Below are 22034 nucleotides of genomic sequence, written 5' to 3' on the forward strand. Positions count from 1 at the left end.
GTGAGCTAGGCTTAAAGGCTAATGCAATAAGTGCTACGAAGGAGAAAGCAGCATTCCAAGATAATAATGATATATGAAAGGAATGTCAGTGTGGTTAATCACATTGTAAAAGGTACTGGCAGCTTAGTTCTTTACAAAATTTATCTAAAACATGTGAATATGTGTGTGTGTGCGGTTTTTTCCAAATCAGAGTTATGAAATTATTCTTGGGTATGTTCATTCGATGAAAGGCTGTAGTGAAGGTTTAACTTTTTCTCTGCAACAAGTTACTAACTTTCTGTTTTCATTTCTGCGAGATACACACATACAGGCATTTCATACAGAATCAAACATTTAAACCAAGATCGTTGTGTATGATTTCATGTCATTGAATCGAATCATTAAACCAAATCAGATGCATGACAGCATAGTACATGTACAAATGTAGTTACAAATTTTTATGAATAGTTACTTGCTGTACACGTTTGACAGATTTTCTTTTCATAATGTCATTCCATTAGTGTGCTCTTAATTGTCGTAATAGTCTTTTTGCCACTCTATGTATATAACAGATGATACATGAAACGTGATAGTTGTAGGAGTCACTGTCACACAGTATTTTATTTCTTATCAAATTCTTCGATGTAAAATTAACATGTATAAACAGATACAGAGCGTAATAGCTAATATTCTATTTAAAGAAATCAGAATGTTCGATACAAGACTATACCGACTTTACAGTTTTAGCCATGCAATATGTACGTAATTACGGTCATAATTTAATCAATTGTTCATGATTAATAAGGGGATTTGTGCATATATCAAAATAGTTTCTACGTATATATACAGTAAACCTCGGATAAGTCGACGTCGAGTGAGTCGAAAATCACTTAACTCGAAGCAAAATAAAAAGTCCCGATTTTTCCCTATGTATTTTCTCTAAGAAATATTTGCATAAGCCGAAGTACGAGAGTCGAATTTCGGCTGTGTCGAAGTAAAACATTCAGTCCCTTTTGTACAAAATACGCGTAGTTTACATCACTTGAGCCGAAGAAGATTTGTCTGGCATTCTCATTACATTTAGAGGAGAACAAAAACAATCGGCATGTCGCAGAACCCCGTCCCTGGCCTGCTGCAGGTATAAGCATGCACACTCACCGTACCGCTCAGCACGCATGTCGAATACATGCACATGTATACATGTATACACACAGCACATCCATCCATACTTTATCCATACACTGGGCACATCCATACTTTATCCATGTCAAGCCAGAACTCCTTGGTCAACCAATCGCTGCTTTAATATTTTAGTGACAGGCCAAGTGGGCGGAGCTTGTTTGTGCGTGCCCGGCTGGCTGTATAGTTTTGTTCAATGGAGGTGGGATGGGCCTGGGAGAGTGTTTGTCTCTCAGGGTAGGTTGACAGAGATGGCTACCTATGTTGCACCATGGACATACGATAGCACATGCACATTGCCACATTAGCGCAGACATTCTCAGAACTACGTTTAACTACTAGTACTTGTATTGATACAAATTCCATGTTCAATTTAGAACAAAATAAGAACATTATCTTCAAGAACAGACAAATTTGAATGCAAACACACACACGCACGCACACACAAACACACATGCATGCAAATGTACTATAATACATGCACATAACTGTGAGTCGAAAAAAAATCGACTCTCGCGAGAGTCGAAGTTCACTTAAGTCGACGCATTTTTGTCAGTCCCGAGAGCTTCGACTCATGCGAGGTTTACTATATATATATATATATATATATAATTTCCTTATAATTTATTAATCTCATAGTCAACAAATTATGACTAGATGTCTAGGAACTTTTGATGTATATATTCTTACACACCTATCAGTGCCTATGATAGGATAAATGCGAACGTAACGACTAAGTGAATTCATAAATATACATGTTTATTTCGTTTGTGACAATTTCATTAATCATGTTAGGAAAATATGATTCTTAACAGATGTGCAAGGGAGGGGAACATTTAAAAAAGAAAAGAGTCTTCTGAAAGACAGTTTGTCTCGTTTTCTGAATTGGTTTGCAATGCCACTAATCATGCTAATAATAATATACCACAAGATAACTACTGTAATTCATAGCGTCGAGCGCATGACCTTTATGACTAAGCTAACGAATATCAGCGAACATGCAGTGAAAAAGCAGCTAGCAAAGGTACTGTTAGACTTAAAACGTACTTAAAACTGCATCACAATATACTGTATACTGTCCGAACAGTTCTTCTTAGTGCACTCTGCAGTCATTGTATCACATGAAAGCTTCTATGTCACTGAAACTTTCTCTCCATTCCTATAGCTTCAAGATATATAATTATATTTTGTGAAAATGACGGACGAGCGCAGAAACTCAAGAATTTAATGATTAAGGAATTTAGCTGAATTCTTTTACTTAGCTAAAGAAATCATGCTCAAACTCCAGGGCCAATGGAAACAGCAAGTATACTCAATAACCATTCAACTTTCTGTTTATTTAGGATTAATGTACATGATAATTACTTAAGTTTATATGATTTATTTTTCAAGTTGAGCACTGAATATGCTCAGTATAATGTGGTGAGATGGTACAATTGCACTCATATTCTTACTCCTCAATTAAAGATCTTTGATTTCATGAACTGCTCGAATGTCTAAAGATGTACATGCTAGACCTTGATTTCACGTTAATCCTGTGATTTATAGCAAAGCAGTTGCCACAACGAAATTAATTCTTAGTAATTATCTTGTCATCGATTTGTTGAAAGCGCGCAACCATGATTTGTACTAAACGAAAAAAACCCTTACATGATTAATACTTTCAAGTGTCTTGTGTCTTTTGTTTGTTTGTTTGTTTGTTGGTTGGTTGGTTGGTTCATTCTTTGAAGATTGTCCTGTAGGTATTAGCCTACTAGTTGTTGCTAACAGTGTACATAGTAGATGTAGGCTGAACGGTTGTGGATATGACGACTTCTACTTGGTATAATGTAGCACAAGCAGTGACAAGTTATGTAGAGATACTCATGGCTTCGAGCACGTCAATAATGTGCAACATTATCCTTTAAATGTGTTATTTTTTCTTCTTTCTCCTTTTTTTCTTCTTTGATCATCAGGCGACATGAATTTTATGACCTTCTCTTTTCAGGTTAATCCAGTGATGTCAGTGACATAATGGCTCTTGAAATATGACATACAAAAAACAGACCAAACATAGATCACATATTGTATACAGAGAGTTATGGATGAATGCATGCAGGACGCATTAAAGACATTTGACAATGGGGCATACGGAAGCTTGACACTGGATCACAGGGTCATAGATTTGCTAATTTTTCACTTTTGTTATCAGAAGCATGGCAGTTTACGCTGTTGCCCCCTCCATGAGGAACGCTGATGATAGATAAGTAATACCGGTAAACTATTTGTTACAGCTTCAAATTCGGCATGTTGTCCAGAAGTTATGATACAGTCAAACCTGTCTATAACGGCCACCCAAGGGAAACGGAAAAAGTAGCCGTTATAGACAGGTGGCCGCTATAGACAGGTAATCAAACTTTGTGCGCATTGAAGTCATGTACATGTATCATCATTGTATCCTTACATGTACATGTATGTGTGTACGTATGCACACACCGTGTGTTTCATGCATTTAACCATGCCGGTGTATATGAAATTATTGCACAGTAGTATGTATTTTGTCGTGAAGACAGCTTTACTCTAGTGCATTATTATGACTAAATGAGGGATGAATGCAGCGGTGGCGATCACTGAACGCTGCCCGCACGGCTACAAAGCAGAAAAGCACGCTAAATTATTGGCTTGGCTATGGCTCCATTGTCTTTAACATGGCTTTTCTCCATGGGGGATTTTTCAGTGGCCGCTATAGACAGGTGGTCGCTATAGACAGGTGGCCGCTAAGGCAGGTTTGACTGTAGTAATGATAAGAATACTAATACTTGTAAAGACAGCGGTGATATTGACATGATTGATGGCAACGATTATCTGCATTGTGTCCATGATAATCATTATCATAATAACCCAACTGATGATTATCATGAAATATAAATGTATGCATGCGTGTATGTGAGAAAGAGAGTTATCTGTGTTTTTGTTGTTTCGTTGTTTTTGTTGTTACTTGACACTTGTTCCTTTCTTTATTATTGTATATGCAGTTTGTATCTATTTCTTTTATTTTTATGTTGTTCACGGATTTGCAGAAGAACAGCTTTGCTGAAGCAAATTGCCGTGATTAAGTAACATAAACTGAACTGAGCCGAACTGAACTGAATCATGCATGACTTAAGCTCCTAAACACGCAATATATATGTATACACTTTTGTATATATATATGTATATATAATAATAATAATCATATATTATATATTTTTTTGTTATAAGAAAGGAAATAAACAGAAAAACGGCGGGGGGGGGGGGGGGGGGGCGTGCGCCCCTTTTAATTTTGTGAAGGCGCCTCCCCTTTACGTAATTCCTGGATCCGCCCCTGGAATGGCATATATAGGTCTCAGCAAAAACTGAAGGAGGTCATGTGATTCTGAAAGACATGTTATGAGGTCAAAATATATAGTCAAGACCAAGGACAACAGGTTCTGGCCTCAGTGTTAATGATGAATCCACTTACGGTGACATAATACATTGCAATGAAACATTACCAATCATTGTTAAAGAAGTTCAGCGGGTCGAAGAGCCTATTACATTGGCTTCGTCGAGAACTGTATAGGAGGAAGTGTGAGTCCTCCTGACTTTTGAAGAACATATTCTTCTTATATTGTTTCCCAAACAACTCTCTCTACAGAGACATCTTATTCAATAAAGTTGACAAACAAACACGGCCAACTAATCTTTATTGTACATGCAGTAATGCTGTCTCACCAAAGCATATTCACAGGTAGTTTGGTCTACACATCTTCCGCTACCTCATATTTCTTCCGGGAACAGCACCGTCTTATTCGTAGATTAAAGTTGGAACCCCGGTACGTTGGACTAAAAGGTAAATACGAGGTCCAGCGAGCCCGTCTGATGTACTTCATGCCTACGGGTGGGTCGTAACACTCATTCACGAGTTGATAGACCTCGTCGTTTGTCTTGCTGTCGAGGGTATCGTCGTCAGTGACCATGGCTCCGTTGACATCGAGCATGTTTTGGATCCCCCTCTCTTCTGGAGTACCTGAGGATTATTACACGTACAGAAAAAGAATAAGATTATGAACATTTAGCATGATAAGCTGAACTTTAGGAGGAACAAAAAAATCCAAAACGTAAAAGCTTATGCGTATCGATTCTGAGCTGAAGAATCAACATGTTTATAGCACGACGAGCTGAGCTTCAAGATGAGCTAAACATCCAAACTAAAAACCACATGCATATCGATTTTGAACTGATCAAATATCATGCGCACTTGTCCAGCACCACAGAAATGGATAGTGGAAGCTCAAAGGACTCTCACTGTGTAAGAAAATGTTAAAGGGATGTAAAGTATTGATGAAGGTGAGGATTAAGCTTTTAACTAATGTACGATGCTTAAAAACCATTCAATGTAATGTTAAAGAGCATACAATTCTAGGAGTAATTCATAGCTTAGTTGATGAAAGTAGGTTTTGAATTGACTTAAGGCCACCGCACACTACACGATCAGACTGGTTTTAAAGTCTTAAGTCAAACTGGGTCTTAAGACCAGTCGTACGACCGGACACCGCACACTATACGACCCGACTGTAAAGCGCGCGCAGTGCGCACTGCGTGCGCTTGCATTTTACTGCATTGTGAATGGCTGAAAGCCTACGACCAGTCGTAGAAATTCAACATGTCAAATCTCTACGACTGGCTTTAAGACCCAGTCGTACGACTAAAAAATGGCAAGTCTGTGACGTCACACTTCTAGTCTTAAGGTCTTAAGACCGCTGAATCGGAGCAAAATCGTGCGGCGGGCTTAAGATATCCAAAAGCAAAGTCCTAGTAAAGACCAATTTTATTAGGACCGTTTTGTTTGAAAATTCAGAAGCAATTTTCATCAAATGGACATTGAATATCTCTTAGAATTATATGCTCTTTCATATTTTCTAAAAGGTTTCTCAGTATCTTAAAAAAAATCATCGTCAAAATATATTTGCAGCCTGAAGCACTATCTAAACCGAAGATGCGCCATCCCAACCGTTTTCAATCTAGTGGTTGACAGTATAATACCAGTTGGTGCGCGTTCAGCCGGCACTAGGCATTGCTCATCTCGGACACTTGGCGCGCATCTTTGGATGCTATTCCATTTTTGTACAACATGCAGTATCATAGCATAGAGAGTGCAGTGTTGATTTGGGGTGGTGATAAAAATAGAAGAAAATGGATACCTGGTATGGTGTTGTCTAGGATGAATCCAATCATGCCACCAATGAACATACCCGTCTCGAGTAACACAAGCAGGATCTGGTCCGCCGTACTTGAACCTTTTACAAGGAAAAGGGTGAAAATCAAAACAAATATATTATTTTCGGACATTGAACGGCCTATTCCAAGACTGGAAGATATCAGTTCTCTGAAACTTTTCATGGTGAGGGGCGGTAAATCCGTTGGCTTCCGGTGCACCATTAAAAAAAAAAAACTGGGATAAGTATGATATAAGCGGGAAAGAACTGCACGGCTCTTTACCCATGCTGGGAGTGTCGACGTATACTGAATAATCGTTTATGTATGAAAGCCTACTTTATGCTGTTACCATGTTCCTCGCTCTGCTTATGATGATGGTCCTCTCCATTTTCAAATATTTTTTTTCCAAAACCTTTTCAAGTGTTCCCTCTGTTATAAAGTATACCTTAGATTTGACGAAGACTTATAACAGCGCACCTTCAGTTCCATTGTACTGTATAAAGGCCCTACACAATGACATTGTGTACTGATGGATAAAAATGATTCACGGTTATTTTGACACTGTGTCAAAGTTGGTTATATTGTACCAAAATAGAATGGGGTGATAAAACTGAACTGAAGGCCAAAACTGAATATACCCTGATTATAACTTCGATTATAGGCCCTTTTCGGGACCATGCTTGTCCATTACTCACAAGTATTTCATCTGATACACCATCATTATGATCACTAAAAAATATGCAATTTATACCAATTTGTAATAAGAAGAAAGAAGTCTAATCATTTCTTTGAGTAATCAGCATTTAACTTACAATAACTATACATTTCTAATCTCATATTAGACAACTTTCATTTACAAAAAAACAAACAAACATACAATTATACATTTCTTTCTCGAAAATGTTATGTGCTTGTGAAGACTTAATACATAATCGTCTTGAGTAGTAAGAGTCGATTCTATAGATTCTTGAATGTACCACATATCGAATCGATAAACAGGGTATGGACAGAATCCACGATCGGGTTAAACAACAACAAAAAAAAAAAAAAATGGAAGCACTCCCAACTTGACTGAATTGCCAGTGAGTGGTTCGATCTCCCAATAACATCCTATTTACCAGTCTGAATGCTGTCTGGGTTCTTCTTCACGTACGACGGAACTATCAATCCGAGAGAGAAAGATATACCCACGATGAAGAGGTTCCTTGCCGAGTTCATGTCCGCATACTGAAGGTTTGAGAAGCCCACCGCGGTGACCATGCCTGTATATTATACATTTTGATATAATCAACATGATAAAGGCAATCCAAAAACCAGCCTATCTAGGTACCGAAAGCGCGAGAGTTTTGTTTCATTGTTTGTCTTCTTTGGGGGTTTTTTGGGTGTTTTTTTTTTTAAGGAAAAAGCAATGGATAGAGTGCTGACGTCACAAACATGACAAAAACAAAAAGAAAAAAGTTAGGAAAAATGCTAGTTTAGGTATAAAATCGCAGAGGTTTGAGGTCGAGCAAAAATGTATCAGGTCCATTATATTTCGTTTGGATATTTTGTCTAGGAACAGCGCATAGGCAAAAATATGCCAAATTTTGAGCAGCAAATTGCATATTTTTAACATTGATTCCAGTGAGCAAAAGAAAAAACAAAAAGAACAAAAAGTCATGCTTATATGCCTATAGAGCCGGGGCGACCGAGTGCTACAACAAAATGAAGTGTCACGTAATGCTATTACATAGATGCCTCTTTGTCATCATCCTTGTTCAGTGAAATATGTTTTTGTTTTTGTTTTGTTTTGTTTTTTCAGAGCATTGGTTGTCTGCTCAGGGACCACAATAAATTCCACCAATCTATACATGACACTATCTATTTATTAACTGCAAAATGTAAAATTATATGAATCGTAGGAAATGTCCCTTCAAATATCAAGACACCGAGACACGCCCTCAACATAAACTTAGCGCTGATAATGGATGTGGTACCTATGGTGACAGAGATGACACCGCCGATGATAGGTTCCGGAATGGTGGCAAGCACTGCTCCCAGCTTCAGGAACATCCCGCATAGTAGAAGGATTGACGACATTACCTGGATGACGAAGCGGCTGCTGACCTATCGCGGAGGGGTCAAAATTGTAACGGATTCTGTTAAAGTGTACTGTAACGTGCTACGTAGAGAGCATAATAATTATTGTTATTATCTCTTGAATTGATTGTCACTTTGTAATTTTGTTGGAAGCCCCCAAGAAGAACAGTGTATGCCCCACTGAAAGGGCTATTGTGGGTAGAAAATATGGAATAAATAAATAAATAAATGAATGAATAAATAAATAAATGCATAAATAAATAGATGAATGAATTAGTACTGAGTAAATAAATATATAGATGAATGAATGAATATACAAAAACAAATGATAAATGAGTGGTGCTACAATGTGTCAAACTCAGGCAACATGTAGGAATTATGAAGACAAAGGTAAAGTGCGCTCAGGATCTTCGTGGATAAAAAAAGTGGTCACGTGATTATGACGTCATTTGCCGAACACTTCTGAAATACTTTTTACTTGTGAAGCGCATGACATGTTATTGATCTCAATTTTTTGTTTATTTGAGTTGCAGCGTGCGTCGGCAATCATGATTTATAAGTTCCAGTACAAGGGACTGTCGAACGAATTTAAAATCATACTTTTTGTGATGATATATATATAAAACAGCAATAGTCACGTGACCATCATGGCTATCTGAATTCACATAGCGCGTCCTATAAATACTTAATGGTTTTCTGACTTCTCAGTGCCTGTTTATTTCACCCAATTTTTGGCCGATCTGTTAAATTGATTTGATGACTTAGATTTCCATTTTGGAGTCTTTTCCCGAAAACAAACAAGGCAATCGCCGAATTGTGTCTCGCCCATTCGCGTACAAGGAATTAATATTTTTTATAACTCCCACAAGTTAATTGACCTGCTTATGACCTTTGACCTTGTGGTGACCTTCAACACCCTAAGGGACATTCACCATCCAAGTTTGGTCACAAACGGACAAAGGGATCAAAAGTAATGAGCCATAATCGAAACGCGCCATAAAAACTTAACATTGGGCCCTAAAAATTTGTTGACCCCTTTCTGTGACCTTTGACCTTGTGATGACCTTTAACTCCCCAAGGGACATCTACCGTCCAAGTTTGGTCACATACGGACATAGGGATCAAAAGTTATGAGCCACAATCAAAACGTGCCCTAAAAAATAACATTGGGCCCTAAAAGTTTGTTGACCCGTCTGTGACCTTTGACCTTGTGACGACCTTCACCTCCCCAAGGGACATCTTCCATCGAAGTTTGGTCACAAACGGACAAAGGGATCAAAAGTTATGAGCCATAACGAAATGTGCCCTAAAAACTTAACATTGGGCCCTAAAAGTTCGTTGACCCCTGTCTGTAACCTTTGACCTTGTGGTTACCTTCAACTTCCCAAGAGACATCTACCATCACCCAAGTTTGATTGCCATTGTAGCAGCATGTGCTGAGTTACGTGTGATAAGAGAGTCTTGCAAGTAAACTTAAACGTATGACCTCAAATGACCTTTGACCTTATCATGTGACCTCTTACGGCACCATAACATGAAGGTTCCCCTAGTGCATCCATCACCCAAGTTTGATTGCCATTGTAGCAACATGTGTCGAGTTACATGTGATAAGAGAGTCTTGCAAGTAAACTTTAACGTTTGACCTCAAATGACCTTTGACCTTATCCTGTGACCTCCAACGGCACCATAACATGAAGGTACCCCCAGTGCATCTATGACCCAAGTTAGGTTGTAATCCAAGCAACTTATGTGAAGTTATTTGTCAAAAGAGAGTCTTGCAGGTAAACTTTAACATAGAAAAGAGAGTCTTGCACATACTCTTTAATTTATGACCTCAAATGACCTTTGACATCATCACATGACCTCTGACAACACCATAACATGAAGATACCCCTAGTGCTTCTATCACCCAAGTGTGGCTGCCATTGCTGTAACAGATGCCAAGTTATGCATCATAAGAGAGTCTTGCAGGTAAACTTTAACATTTGTGACGGACGACGGACGGACGACGGACGGACGACGGACGGACGACGGACGGACGACGGACGGACGACGGACGGACGACGGACGGACGACGGACGGACGACGGACGACGGACGGACGCCATTTGGATCCCTTAGTCTCGCCTTCACCTCCGGTGGGCGAGACAATAACACATTGATCACACACTTTTCCTCTTTCCCCCCCCCCCCCCCCAAGTATAGCCGGATAGATTCCAAGCAGAATATACACTTTTCAATATGCAATATTGATTACAACCAATTAGACAAAGACTTGCATGTCCTGTGTTATGAAGTATTGTGACGACTTATTTATTTTTCAGATGAAGATTTGACCATTGACATTAATCTTGCGATTAGTCTCAACTCTTTGTGCTTGGAAGAGAGGAAAAGAGCATCAGATGACTACAATCAAATGATAGGAACAGAAATCAATGACTTCATTTGACGGGTCCGTTAGAATTATGAGTGATTTTAGCTCTTTGATAGCTTTTTTTTTCAATTCAATTCAATCATAGTTCATTTCCAGTCAACGAAAATTAAAAACATAGTACAAAGTATACATGTCATGAAATAATATTGTTCAAACGTTTGCAAAAGATTCATGTAGTATACGAGATAAATTTCAGAACAACATATAACACAATAATTAGGAGGAACAATGTATAGATACTTCGTGGGCGAGCGGAAAATAAATTCGATTATGGAATACAGTGATCCACTAAAAAGCAAAGCTGGTCGGACGTGGATCGCTAGATAAATAATGAGTAAATGATATCTATTCAAGTACAGTATTTGATATAGGTTATTTAAGTTATTTATAACAATGTACATGTTGTTATTTTGAGATACACAGGTCTTTAAAAAAATAGAATACCAATGCTAATGCCCTGACACTGTTCACTGAACCACGTGTACCGGGAAAATATGACAAGAACAACACATTCATACACACATTCAATTACCCACACACATATACACTGTAAGACGCGAAACAGTACCGAGAGGAGAGAAGACGGTAACAATACAAGTCTACGAAGAACAAAAGACAGGAAAGGAAGAGGAGAGAAGAAAGAAGAGAGGTCTGCATACAGAACACGCCAAGTGCTGCGACATCAGGACAGGTGAAAGCTCAAGCATGAATTAAAGCAATTTGAATTATCTAGAATTATAAGTACAGAGTAAATGTTTTCTGAGTTTGTATTTAAATGTGACAAATTTGGGGGAATCTTTTAAACTATTATCTAGATTATTCCAAAGTCTGGGTCCGGTATAAAGGAATGTATTTTGGGCTTGTGCGGTTCTCATTAATGGAAGATGGAATTCATCGGATCGTCGCGTGGGATAGTTATGTACATGACAGTTTCGATGAAATGAATAGTGGAATATTTTAGGTAAAAAGTTACTGTTGTAATTAAACATGAACTGGCCAAGTTGAAACACATACAAATCTTTTTGAGTTTTTAGTATTTTACGGTAAAAAAACAAAACATCTGTATGTTCTCGGGTATGTAAATTAAAAACAATTCTAAGCGCTTTCTTTTGCAATAAAAAAGTTTATCAAGTAATATCTGATATGTATTACCCCAAGTAAGGATCCCGTAGTTTAAATAAGGTAGTATCAAGCTAGAATAAAGAGTTAATAATGCAGATAAAGGAAGAAAATATTTTAATCTGTTCATTACCCCAATGTTACGTGAAATAAGTTTACATATGTTATCAATATGATTCCTCCGTGAAAGCTTGTTATCAACGCAAACACCAAGAAATTTAAAGAAAGAAACTTCAATTCAATTCAATTCAATTCAAATTCAATTCAATTTACTTCTTTTAGGGGAGTAGTATCAAATGTTATCTTGCCTGGGAGGCTATCTAAAGAGTTACTAAAAAGCATAACTTTTGTTTTTTTAATATTTAATGACAATTTATTTGCGCACATCCATTGTAGCTTCATGGCATTTTAGCAATATTGACAAACTGTGGCCGTTATGACAAAAAGAAACTTGATAATTCGACTCGTCAGCACACTGCCCATCCCAGAGAAAACAATGATAATAACGGGAGAGCGACAGAGAGCGAGGGGGAGGGAGAAATAAAGTAAAGATGGGGGTGGGGATGAGAGGGAGCATCGTCAACAGGATATACCTTGGTAAGTCCGATGACGCCGACGTTGGTGCTGTAGGACGTGGGACACGTGCCGGACCCCCAGAATCCGGAAAACATTCCTCCTAACCCTTCTATCCCAATGCCTCGGTTTATGGCGTGCACCGGTGGCGGCGGTGCACCGGACAATCTGGCGCATGCGTAGTAATCTCCGATGGACTCGACAATGGAAGCCAGACACGCAGCCAGCACTCCGAAGACGGAGCCAGCTGAGACCGAAGGGGCACCCCATTGACCTGCATAGTGTCAACGTAGCTATTATTTTATTATGGTGGTTGATGAATATTCATATTGTCATCAACGAAAACATGAAATGACTACCGTTGCCAACTAATGAAGATCATGATAATTATCCGCTATTAAAAAAACCCCAACAATGCTCGTAGGTATACTTACGTTACATACAAAAAGAAAAATACGAACACTGTCCATCATTTTTCCAGGACGATATTATTATTTGTGACGTCACTATGACGTTACTAGGTTTGACTTTAACCACTGCCCTGACTGCGCACAACATTTATTTAAGAACCTGAGTTATTTCTGTGCCTCTTGCGTGTACAAGACTTTCTTAACGTTATGTTATTTTCTTTTGGGTGTGCCTCTAAGAAAATTCAGAAGTATATCGTCATCTTAGCGAATCCGAAGTTACCTACTTCTCAATAGTATTTGATCACTCTGAGTACATCCACATTTCCGGGTGCTTACACCAACAGAGGGGTCGATTCTTATTGATGTCACTGATAGGAAATAGTGCTACTTGCTTTCGTAAGATTTATGGGCGAGATCTGACGATTGCTTGTCACCTAAGCATTCATTCAAGTGGATCATGTTATAGAATAATACTTACATCAGCCCATTGTGGATTTGAAATATCCCCTGCGAACCAGGACCATTCTATTGCATCGTTATGGAACTTCAGGGCGCATGCTGGGAAAAGTTCACACAACTATGATTTCCCTTTTTGATTTCTCGAGAAATACAGGGATATAGTCCTTTATTCCTACATGAAAGTCATTTCCTTATTACCTGGATATGGAACGTAAAACCACGGCGTATTAGCAACTGCCTCGTTATTGACATCTGTACGAAGAGGGTACGTGCTGGAATTCGGGTCGTTGGAAAACACATCCGTCACAGTGAGAATGACGCAGAATATCCATGTCGTCATGACCGCCAGCAATACCTAACTCATGGAAAGACGATGATGATAATGCTAATGACGATAATGATGATCTTTAATGATAAAGATGGAAATGACAATAATTATAATATGGCTTATAATAATGATATTAGATAATAGTAATAATAGTAGTAGTAGTAATAGTAATAATAATAATGACATTATTATTATCATTATTATTGTTATTATTATTATCATCATTATCATTATCATTACCTATTAGTAGGCCCTACTACTATTATTACTACACTGTATTATTATCAATAGATCAAGGACAAAAGGCTATTCCTTTTATTGATATTTACTGCTAAGTTCCCTCTGTATATGTGTATGTGTGTGTGTGTGTGTGTGTGTTAAAGGCATATGTCTTTATGGATACATTATTTCGTTTCCATTACGACTTAACGCTTTCTCATTCTTATTTTGGCATTTCCGAAGAAAAGAAGAAGCTACGATTCAGAAAAACCGTGTCCTCCTTTCAAACTCTTAAACGAAATTTGCAGTAAATCTAAATAATCATGGACTTGATTTTAATCAATTTGTGTCAATGATTTTTGTATATCAAGGAATCTTTCGGAGTGGTACATTAAGTTTAAACTGTGCAAGTCCTGACATGTCTTGCACAGCAGTCCTCTGTTAAACTGACCTTTTTAAAAACAAAAGAGACTTGTCTTTAGAAGTCATGGTGATTGTTATCTTGTTTTCACAAGGGAATTCAGAAAAACTTGTCTTTTACGAGTCTTTCTAAACAACAATATGAGTGGTAAAATATCTATATGACCCCAATTTTAAGGCCTAAAAGTATAAAAACTGACCGGAAATAGCCGAAAGACGGGGAACCTTGCGACGTGACAGTCTTTGTTCCTGCTGTACAATGCACAAGGCACATTGCAGCGTCCTAAGTACTGTGAGAATGTTACGATTAGAACCATGGTCCTAAAGACACAAAAGGGGAAACAGTTACACGAATTCAATGTCAGGCACACAAAACAAGGTATGTTATTCGTTGTATTTGTCACTCGCACAAGATCATAAAAGTATGCATACACAGAAGTATATCTGTTGTATAATTTTGAGGCCCTAATCGTAGCACCTTCCGCTTCCTTTATTTCAAAATTCGCCTGGTAATTGTAAAGCACACATCAAGGGGCTCGTTCAGGCATTGTGTTAACAGTAGAGACCTTTGAATGATATGAAGATTACAAAATCGTTGACGATAAGGCGAATTAAAATGAAGACTTACCCGCCATCATTCATTTGCACAGTGCTCGCATTAAGATTGCGCATTCTGTCTTTCTATGTAACTGTGAATTTAATATCAGATACCTGAACAAGTGAAGAGAAGGAAATATTAAAGACTACTGTGTTTGCTTACAGAGCAGCAACACCCCAATGCTGACTACACTTCTGGGCTGCTACACTCAACAGAGTGATTCCGATCAGACTGATGGTAGGGGCGATTGTCAGAGGGCCGATATATCGGAGGAGGACGCTCGTAATCCCACCAAATCCAACGATGAGTTCAAATGCAGACGAAATCAAAAGCGCACCCTGTACCTGTTGATATCAACCCATGCAATAAAGAAAAAAAAAGATAGACACATCGCGAGATCTTCAGCGTATTATTCCAAATCACTATACTGTCATATGACTATAGCAAAATGCTTTAATGACAGGGTCGGCTTTGATGTCATTACAACTGTCTTCAGTATATTCAACATCTTTAACATATTCAACAAAGACGCCTATATGTATAAGCATGTTGATGTATCAAATAATACACTGTTTCCTTCTGAGTTATACATGTACGTTGTCGTGTGGGAAATCAGTCATGCATTAGTGTGATGTGTTAAAGTGCACTTTTCTGTGTAATTCAAAAATAAAGGAGAATCAACATTAAAGGACAAGTCCACCTTCATATACATAAGGATTGAGAGAATGCAGCAATATTAGTAGAACACATCAGTGAAAGTTTCAGGAGAATTGGACAATCCGTTCAAAAGTTACGAATATTTTAAGTATCTGCGCAGTCACTGCTGGAAGAGAAGACTACTACAGTATAATGTCACATGCGTACAACTATATAAGGAAAATAAAAAGAGAATTTCACAAAACTTTACTTTTTGAATAAAGTGCACAGTTCTTCGACTCGCTACTGACGTATGTTAAGGGTAATATTATTCCCCCTGCTTTCTGAAAGAGAGAAGTCGAGTGTTCTTTTGTTATGTGAGAAAAATGGAAATATGTCGAATTTTCTTTATTCTTTCTTTATATCGTTGTACACATGTGACATCACAAGCTATAGTAGTCTTTTCATCCAGCCGTGACTGAGCAGAAACTTCAAAAATTCATAGCTTTTTAACGGATTGTCCGATTTTGCTCAAACTCTCACTGTTGTGTTCTACTAGTATTGCTGCATTCACTCAACCCACATGTCCATGAAGGTGAACTTGTCCTTTAATCATTTTAAAGTAATTTGGATAAAAATATTGATTTTAATTCAAACGCACTTAGCTGCAGGTCAGTTCATGGGATTTCTAATATTAGTGCTCGTCAAAGGCAGACCTATTACTTGGCTGTTAAGTTGTTGTTGTTGTTTTTATGATGCAGCGAGTGATGCAGCAAGTCACACTTGCGCCGCTATGTAAAGAAGCGATATGCTCTGTTGAAATATAACCATCCTAGTTTGATTTTACAAGCTTTTACATGATTTACAATCTATCGCTAATTGCTACGTTTACTTTGTTTGTTTCTTTTTTTCATATCAAATATCAAAAGGTCAATGTCTTTATCCTTTTTCTTTTTCTAATTGAGCCATCAATTATCCCGACCCATCCAAAGTACTTGACACAATATCAAGTGGTATTGGAATAGGCTCTTGTAATGCCGGTCAGTCATTTTCCTGGTGTCAAAAAGTGTATATCCTGTTGGTGTTCTGCCAATATGCAAACAATGAATAACAACCTTGGGCTATTAACCTCTTCGATTATACCTCTTGTATACGGTCCCGAAACTCTGCTCGCAAATCGTCCTGGGTCACCTCTGTCTCATTCGTTGACATTTCTGCCGAAAAAAAGAACATATAGATACTGAAAGCCACTATTTGACTTTTTAGCCTCTATTCCGATTTACGACCTTCTGATAATCTGAAACAAAGGTTAAAGAACTGTTTGTGCATACATACTTGAGGCAATTTCCGACAAGAGATAAGCAGCATAAATCACTTCATGCTGAATAGCATACAACAAAAGAGTATCGGTATAGAAAGGCCAAACTAGAACATGCCACTCTTGAGAATTAACGACGCAGATTATTTCCTACTTTGCCTCTTCACAAAGAGACTGATACTCACAATTCAAATTTTAATTCCGATGTCATAAAAATTCTTTCAAATGTAACTATTAAAAAACGTCAATGCAACACAAAACATAGAAAGTGAAAACATAGTAATGTTTAAAACATATAAACAGGTGAGCTGGAGTCTACAACCCCTAGGGATTCATTTCAAAGGAAGGAAAATGATAATTTCTCGTTATATTTTTGTTCAACTCATTCTTTCGACCTGATGTAGAATTTCAACAACATTCTCGCCGAATTCAAATTCATGAAATTCTTCGGTCGAGGTGTTTTCAATTGCAACTGATTGACAAATTGCCCTACATCGACGTAAATAAGCACTGAATTAATGAATGCTTTAGTAGTAGTCATGATTAAAAATCATGGGCGTACATACTCGAACATACTCGTACATACTTGAATCTACTTGAATCTACTCGAGCAGGATTCGAACCTACGACCTCCTGATCACCGGACAGGCGTCATCTCCACTAGACCACAGAGCTTTCGCCCGACAGCAAGTGTTGTTGTTTTTTTAATTGAATTGATGAGGTTTATTGTAACTGAAATTGGCAGCCCAGAGGCTGAAGTACATTCAGTTTACAAAGTACATGTATATAGATAAAAAATCACAGTGCTTCATAAGTAATAAAATGTTTACAATTAACATATTAAGGTTCTAATCCTTATAGCATGCAGCGGGCACTGCGTAATTATTAAAATTCATGAATCTCACCGAATGTCGTCCATCTCGATTCATAGAATCATCATGTGGGCGTGGACACATCACCGCATCGTTTTTCCCTCCCTCCTCCCCCCCCCCCCCCCCTCCCCCCCGCCCATTCCCGGCACGCACCTGTCCATCTTTCACGCTGTCATAGCCAAATGCAAGACTATTGTCTGAGATAGAAATAATGCTTATGCACATTGGTACTATAGAATGGTTAAACGTCACGAACCTCCAATAACGGGACACGGCCTTAGTTGAAACGTGGACACTATTGGCAGTACGAAGGCGAAACCTGGACCTTGTACGATTGGCAGTCTGTGGGGTGAGCGGTAATAAAAGATTTGTGTGTGAGTGTGTGTGGGGGGGGGGGTCGGTTAACATTATAGTTGTTTACTTGTTAATTCATTGAAATCTAAAGATGAAATTATAATAATTGTATTATGTTTGATTGAAGCTTGTGTGATTTGAAATTCTTAAAAAATATATTATGTGCATTACCCTGTATTACTCTATGTGGAAATGTAATGACTTTAATTGAACCGAATTACCAAAAAATGTCGGATTTCCCGCCTAATTTTATGGAAATTGCATTCGACTTATTCAGAAGGATCTCACGGTTCATCATTTAATTCTTTGATCACTCAAATTAATTTCCTTTCAGATTTTCATTCATTATATTTAGAGAGACATTCATTCAAAATTCAACGACGAAAAGTTGGCAATAAATTTCGTGCCAGCTGGCTAGACATTCAATTTCATCCCAAGTACCAATAATTTCATTTTCATTAACAGGCACACAAGTCCGAACTTTAAACATTCGAATGCAATCAACATAAACAAGCTGCGTCGTAGGTGATTTATATTGCATTTATACAAATTCCCATTTTCAGTGTTACATAATTTGATTATATAATTTCAACTTTATTTCAGGGTTTCATTCAATCAGTATTATTTTACGTATTTCTCTTCACTCTTTCTTCCAGATTCACTTTACTCGTTATCAACAATGTGGATATAACACAACAAATTGGGCGGGGAACACCAACATTACGATAAAGGACAATAAAGCAACCTTGGGCTGCATCCCCTTACCCCGGCTACCCTCCCCACCACCCCCCCCCCAAAAAAAAAAAAAAAAACACACACACACATTCTTTTTTTTTGGGGGGGGGGGGGAGGGGGAGGGGGGGTTGAAATATGAAAACACGTACCAGACAACCTATGACATTCCTCCAATGAAAGGGGGGGGGGGGTGATGGTGGATGTGGTGGGATAAGAGCATTGCCCCTTGACCCAACCGTGAGCATTAACCCCCCATTCGATTTGGGAGAGAATCTCCAGGCAGAACCCTTGGAAAGTTATGGAAAGTCGTTAATGCTCCTGACTAATCTATAAATGCATGTACTTAACCAGACTATGCAAGAAATAATGTTGTTATGAATAATACAACAGACATGGACTCGTTGAGTGCTTAAAGCCAAATAATGGATGAAAACACATTATGAGATAAGACCAGAACGCTGTCGGGATAATTTGATTGCTCAAAGTGTTAAATAGATTACTCCGAGGCCAATTTCAATGCTGGAATTGTGACATTGCGCAATGACATTCTCGCCTCTCACTAAATGGATGTTTCAACATCTTCGCAAGTTAGAGTACAATAACAATGCAGTTTGTATTCTAGATAAGCAGGACAAATTTACAGATGATGAAAATAAATTTGAAAATGAATTTGAACGACTAACGGTCGGGTATGATGGTCAAAACTCTCTAAATTAAATGGTCACAATAATGGATTTGACCAACGAACTCATGCGGTGCCTGCAAAAGCATATCCCAGGATGCATATCTAAATTATATGTATGTAAGCTGTATATGTGTTATTGATTATGTTTGAAGGTGGAAAAACACAAACAAATAAACTTGAACTACGAATAATGATGGATGGCAATGTGTGACGTAAATGAGGAGACAGGACAACGGTACCTGACACCAAAGGTCGTCTGCAAGAACGTCTGGATGCCACAGACGAAGAACGTGGTGGCGAGGATTTTCGACAGGATTGCGATGTCGCCTGCGACACAGAGATACGGTGCCAAGACGAGGGGGTGCGATAGCACTCCGCTGATCATGGTGAGGAAGTGCTTGAAGTTGAGCAAAAAGAAATAGGTAAAACTAGTACATGTAATAAGAGATGGAATGTACGCTGAATAATCGTAGGCCTATATTCAGAGAAGTTGTTTCAGAGATACCTTGGTGTATCCAGTGCTTCGATTATGCGGTTTTGGTAATATTTATGTTAAATTATACTTTTTATGGATGTTCTTTTTCTTTCAAATGACGTCGTAACAAATGATATTCAATTATTCTGTTTTAATGAATACAGTATACTCGCAATCAGTATGTCTTTATTGCTGTGATTGCCAGGGAACACTTCTGCAGGTTGTCCCTGGTTCCCAGAATCAACGTCCGTTATAAATGCATGTGAAAGAAACATCATCAAAGATTATTAAAGGAGTACTAATTGTTCGACACATGCAACCTTTACAAGCCGGCCCGTAACTGGTAGATTTTAAACAAACCTTCAGGTGCACTATAACCCCGTAAGCCGTTCTCAAATCTTTCCTTTCACCGTCTCGGCTTACCTAAGAATTATAGTGCTTGATACCATTTCCAACCCCCGTCGACTCTCAGCCTTCCAAAATAAGGAAAGTGACAGTTCATTTTTCCGAAGGATCACGTCATTGCGAAGGTTCGTAATTCCGACAATGAAACTAGATTCGATATTCCGAAGGTTCGTTGGTACGCTTCTTCTCTTCATTTTCGAATTGACGAACCTTCTTTCATTTTTGGATTAATAAATCTTCGGAATAACGGACCTTCAGAATAACATCAGAAAATCAAATGTTTGGATTAACGAACCATATTTCTTGTTCGGATCACGAATATGGAATTTGTATGTTCCAGAATAACGAAGGAATAACGAACTTTTTTGTTTCATTTTCGGATTAATGAATCTTCGGAATATTAAAATGAACATCTCTCAGTAGAGCCTACCTGAAAGGCCAGTACTATAGTAGAGTACCACGGCGGTCTCTGCTCCAGGGTGTATGTCATTTCACTCTTCAACTTGCCCAGAATGGAATCCGCTCGCCTTCTCGCTGTATTTCCCTCCTCATCCTCGGGATAGTTGCTCCTCATGTTCTCCATATCGAGGCATGGGATATCCTCCGTATCCGACATGTCTTTATCATTCATCTTTCAGAAACGTATCTTTCTTCTTCTTCTTCTTCGTCTCGTTCTTGCTTTTCTTTTTCTGTTTCTTCTGCTTCTTTTTCTCAGATCATGGCGTGAAGTGTTAAATGGAAGTTTTACAGACAGAGGATAACTATACCACGGCCAGGGGAACGATTCTTTTAATCATAAAGCGGACGTAAGAGTTGTAGGTAGTGTCCCAGGCGATCTCAACACTGTTAATGCAAAACAGATTAGATAAACCCAACCATAACTACACACGTTTTGCAAACGAGCGCTAGCATTATGTGAGCTCTATATAATTACATAGCCCACCTCCGTGTGCGCACACGTGAACAAACGCGTACACATGTGAATATCATGAGATTCATTGCACAAGTTGCAAGGTTTGCCTAGCTGGTTCTACCCAAAAAATTAAATAAGGTTTGAAATAAGACTTCCATAAGCAGGCGCGCCGGAAGCAGTTTTGGATTGGGGGGGGGGGCAAATATTGGAGGGGGCTCACGATAGACCATACATATGTTACACAATATACACATACACACACACACACACACACACACATATATATATATGTACATATATATATATATATATATATGTGTGTGTGTGTGTGTGTGTGTACAGTGGCGTACCGTGGGTCGAGACATTGGGGGGGGGCACCTTGTGGAAAAGTAATTTTGAGGGAGTGTATGCTTGTGCGTGTGTGCGTGCGCTGTCAGTCTGCAAACGTAATGGGACAACAACACATTACGGAATGTGATACATTCAACAACGCAGTCATTGAGCAACATTGGAAGTTTTCCTTACATGGATTATGGAATGACGGTGTGAAACGACAAATTACTGTCAGCAACATCAGGAGAATTGCATAACAATAAAATGCGAGCGAGCTTGAAAATTTTGACATTTT

The 22034-nt window shown here is 38.4% G+C and overlaps 1 pseudogene; it reads right to left on the minus strand.

Moving 5' to 3' along the window:
- Positions 1–4916: 4916 nt before the first annotated feature.
- On the minus strand, positions 4917–21109 carry LOC139713529 (solute carrier family 23 member 1-like; annotated as a pseudogene).
- Between the last annotated feature and the right edge of the window lie 925 nt (positions 21110–22034).

This window comes from Diadema antillarum, unplaced genomic scaffold, assembly GCF_040938485.1.
Source record: "Diadema antillarum isolate AM-2024a unplaced genomic scaffold, OU_Dant_1.0 seq00001996_RagTag, whole genome shotgun sequence".
NCBI classification, from domain to species: domain Eukaryota; kingdom Metazoa; phylum Echinodermata; class Echinoidea; order Diadematoida; family Diadematidae; genus Diadema; species Diadema antillarum.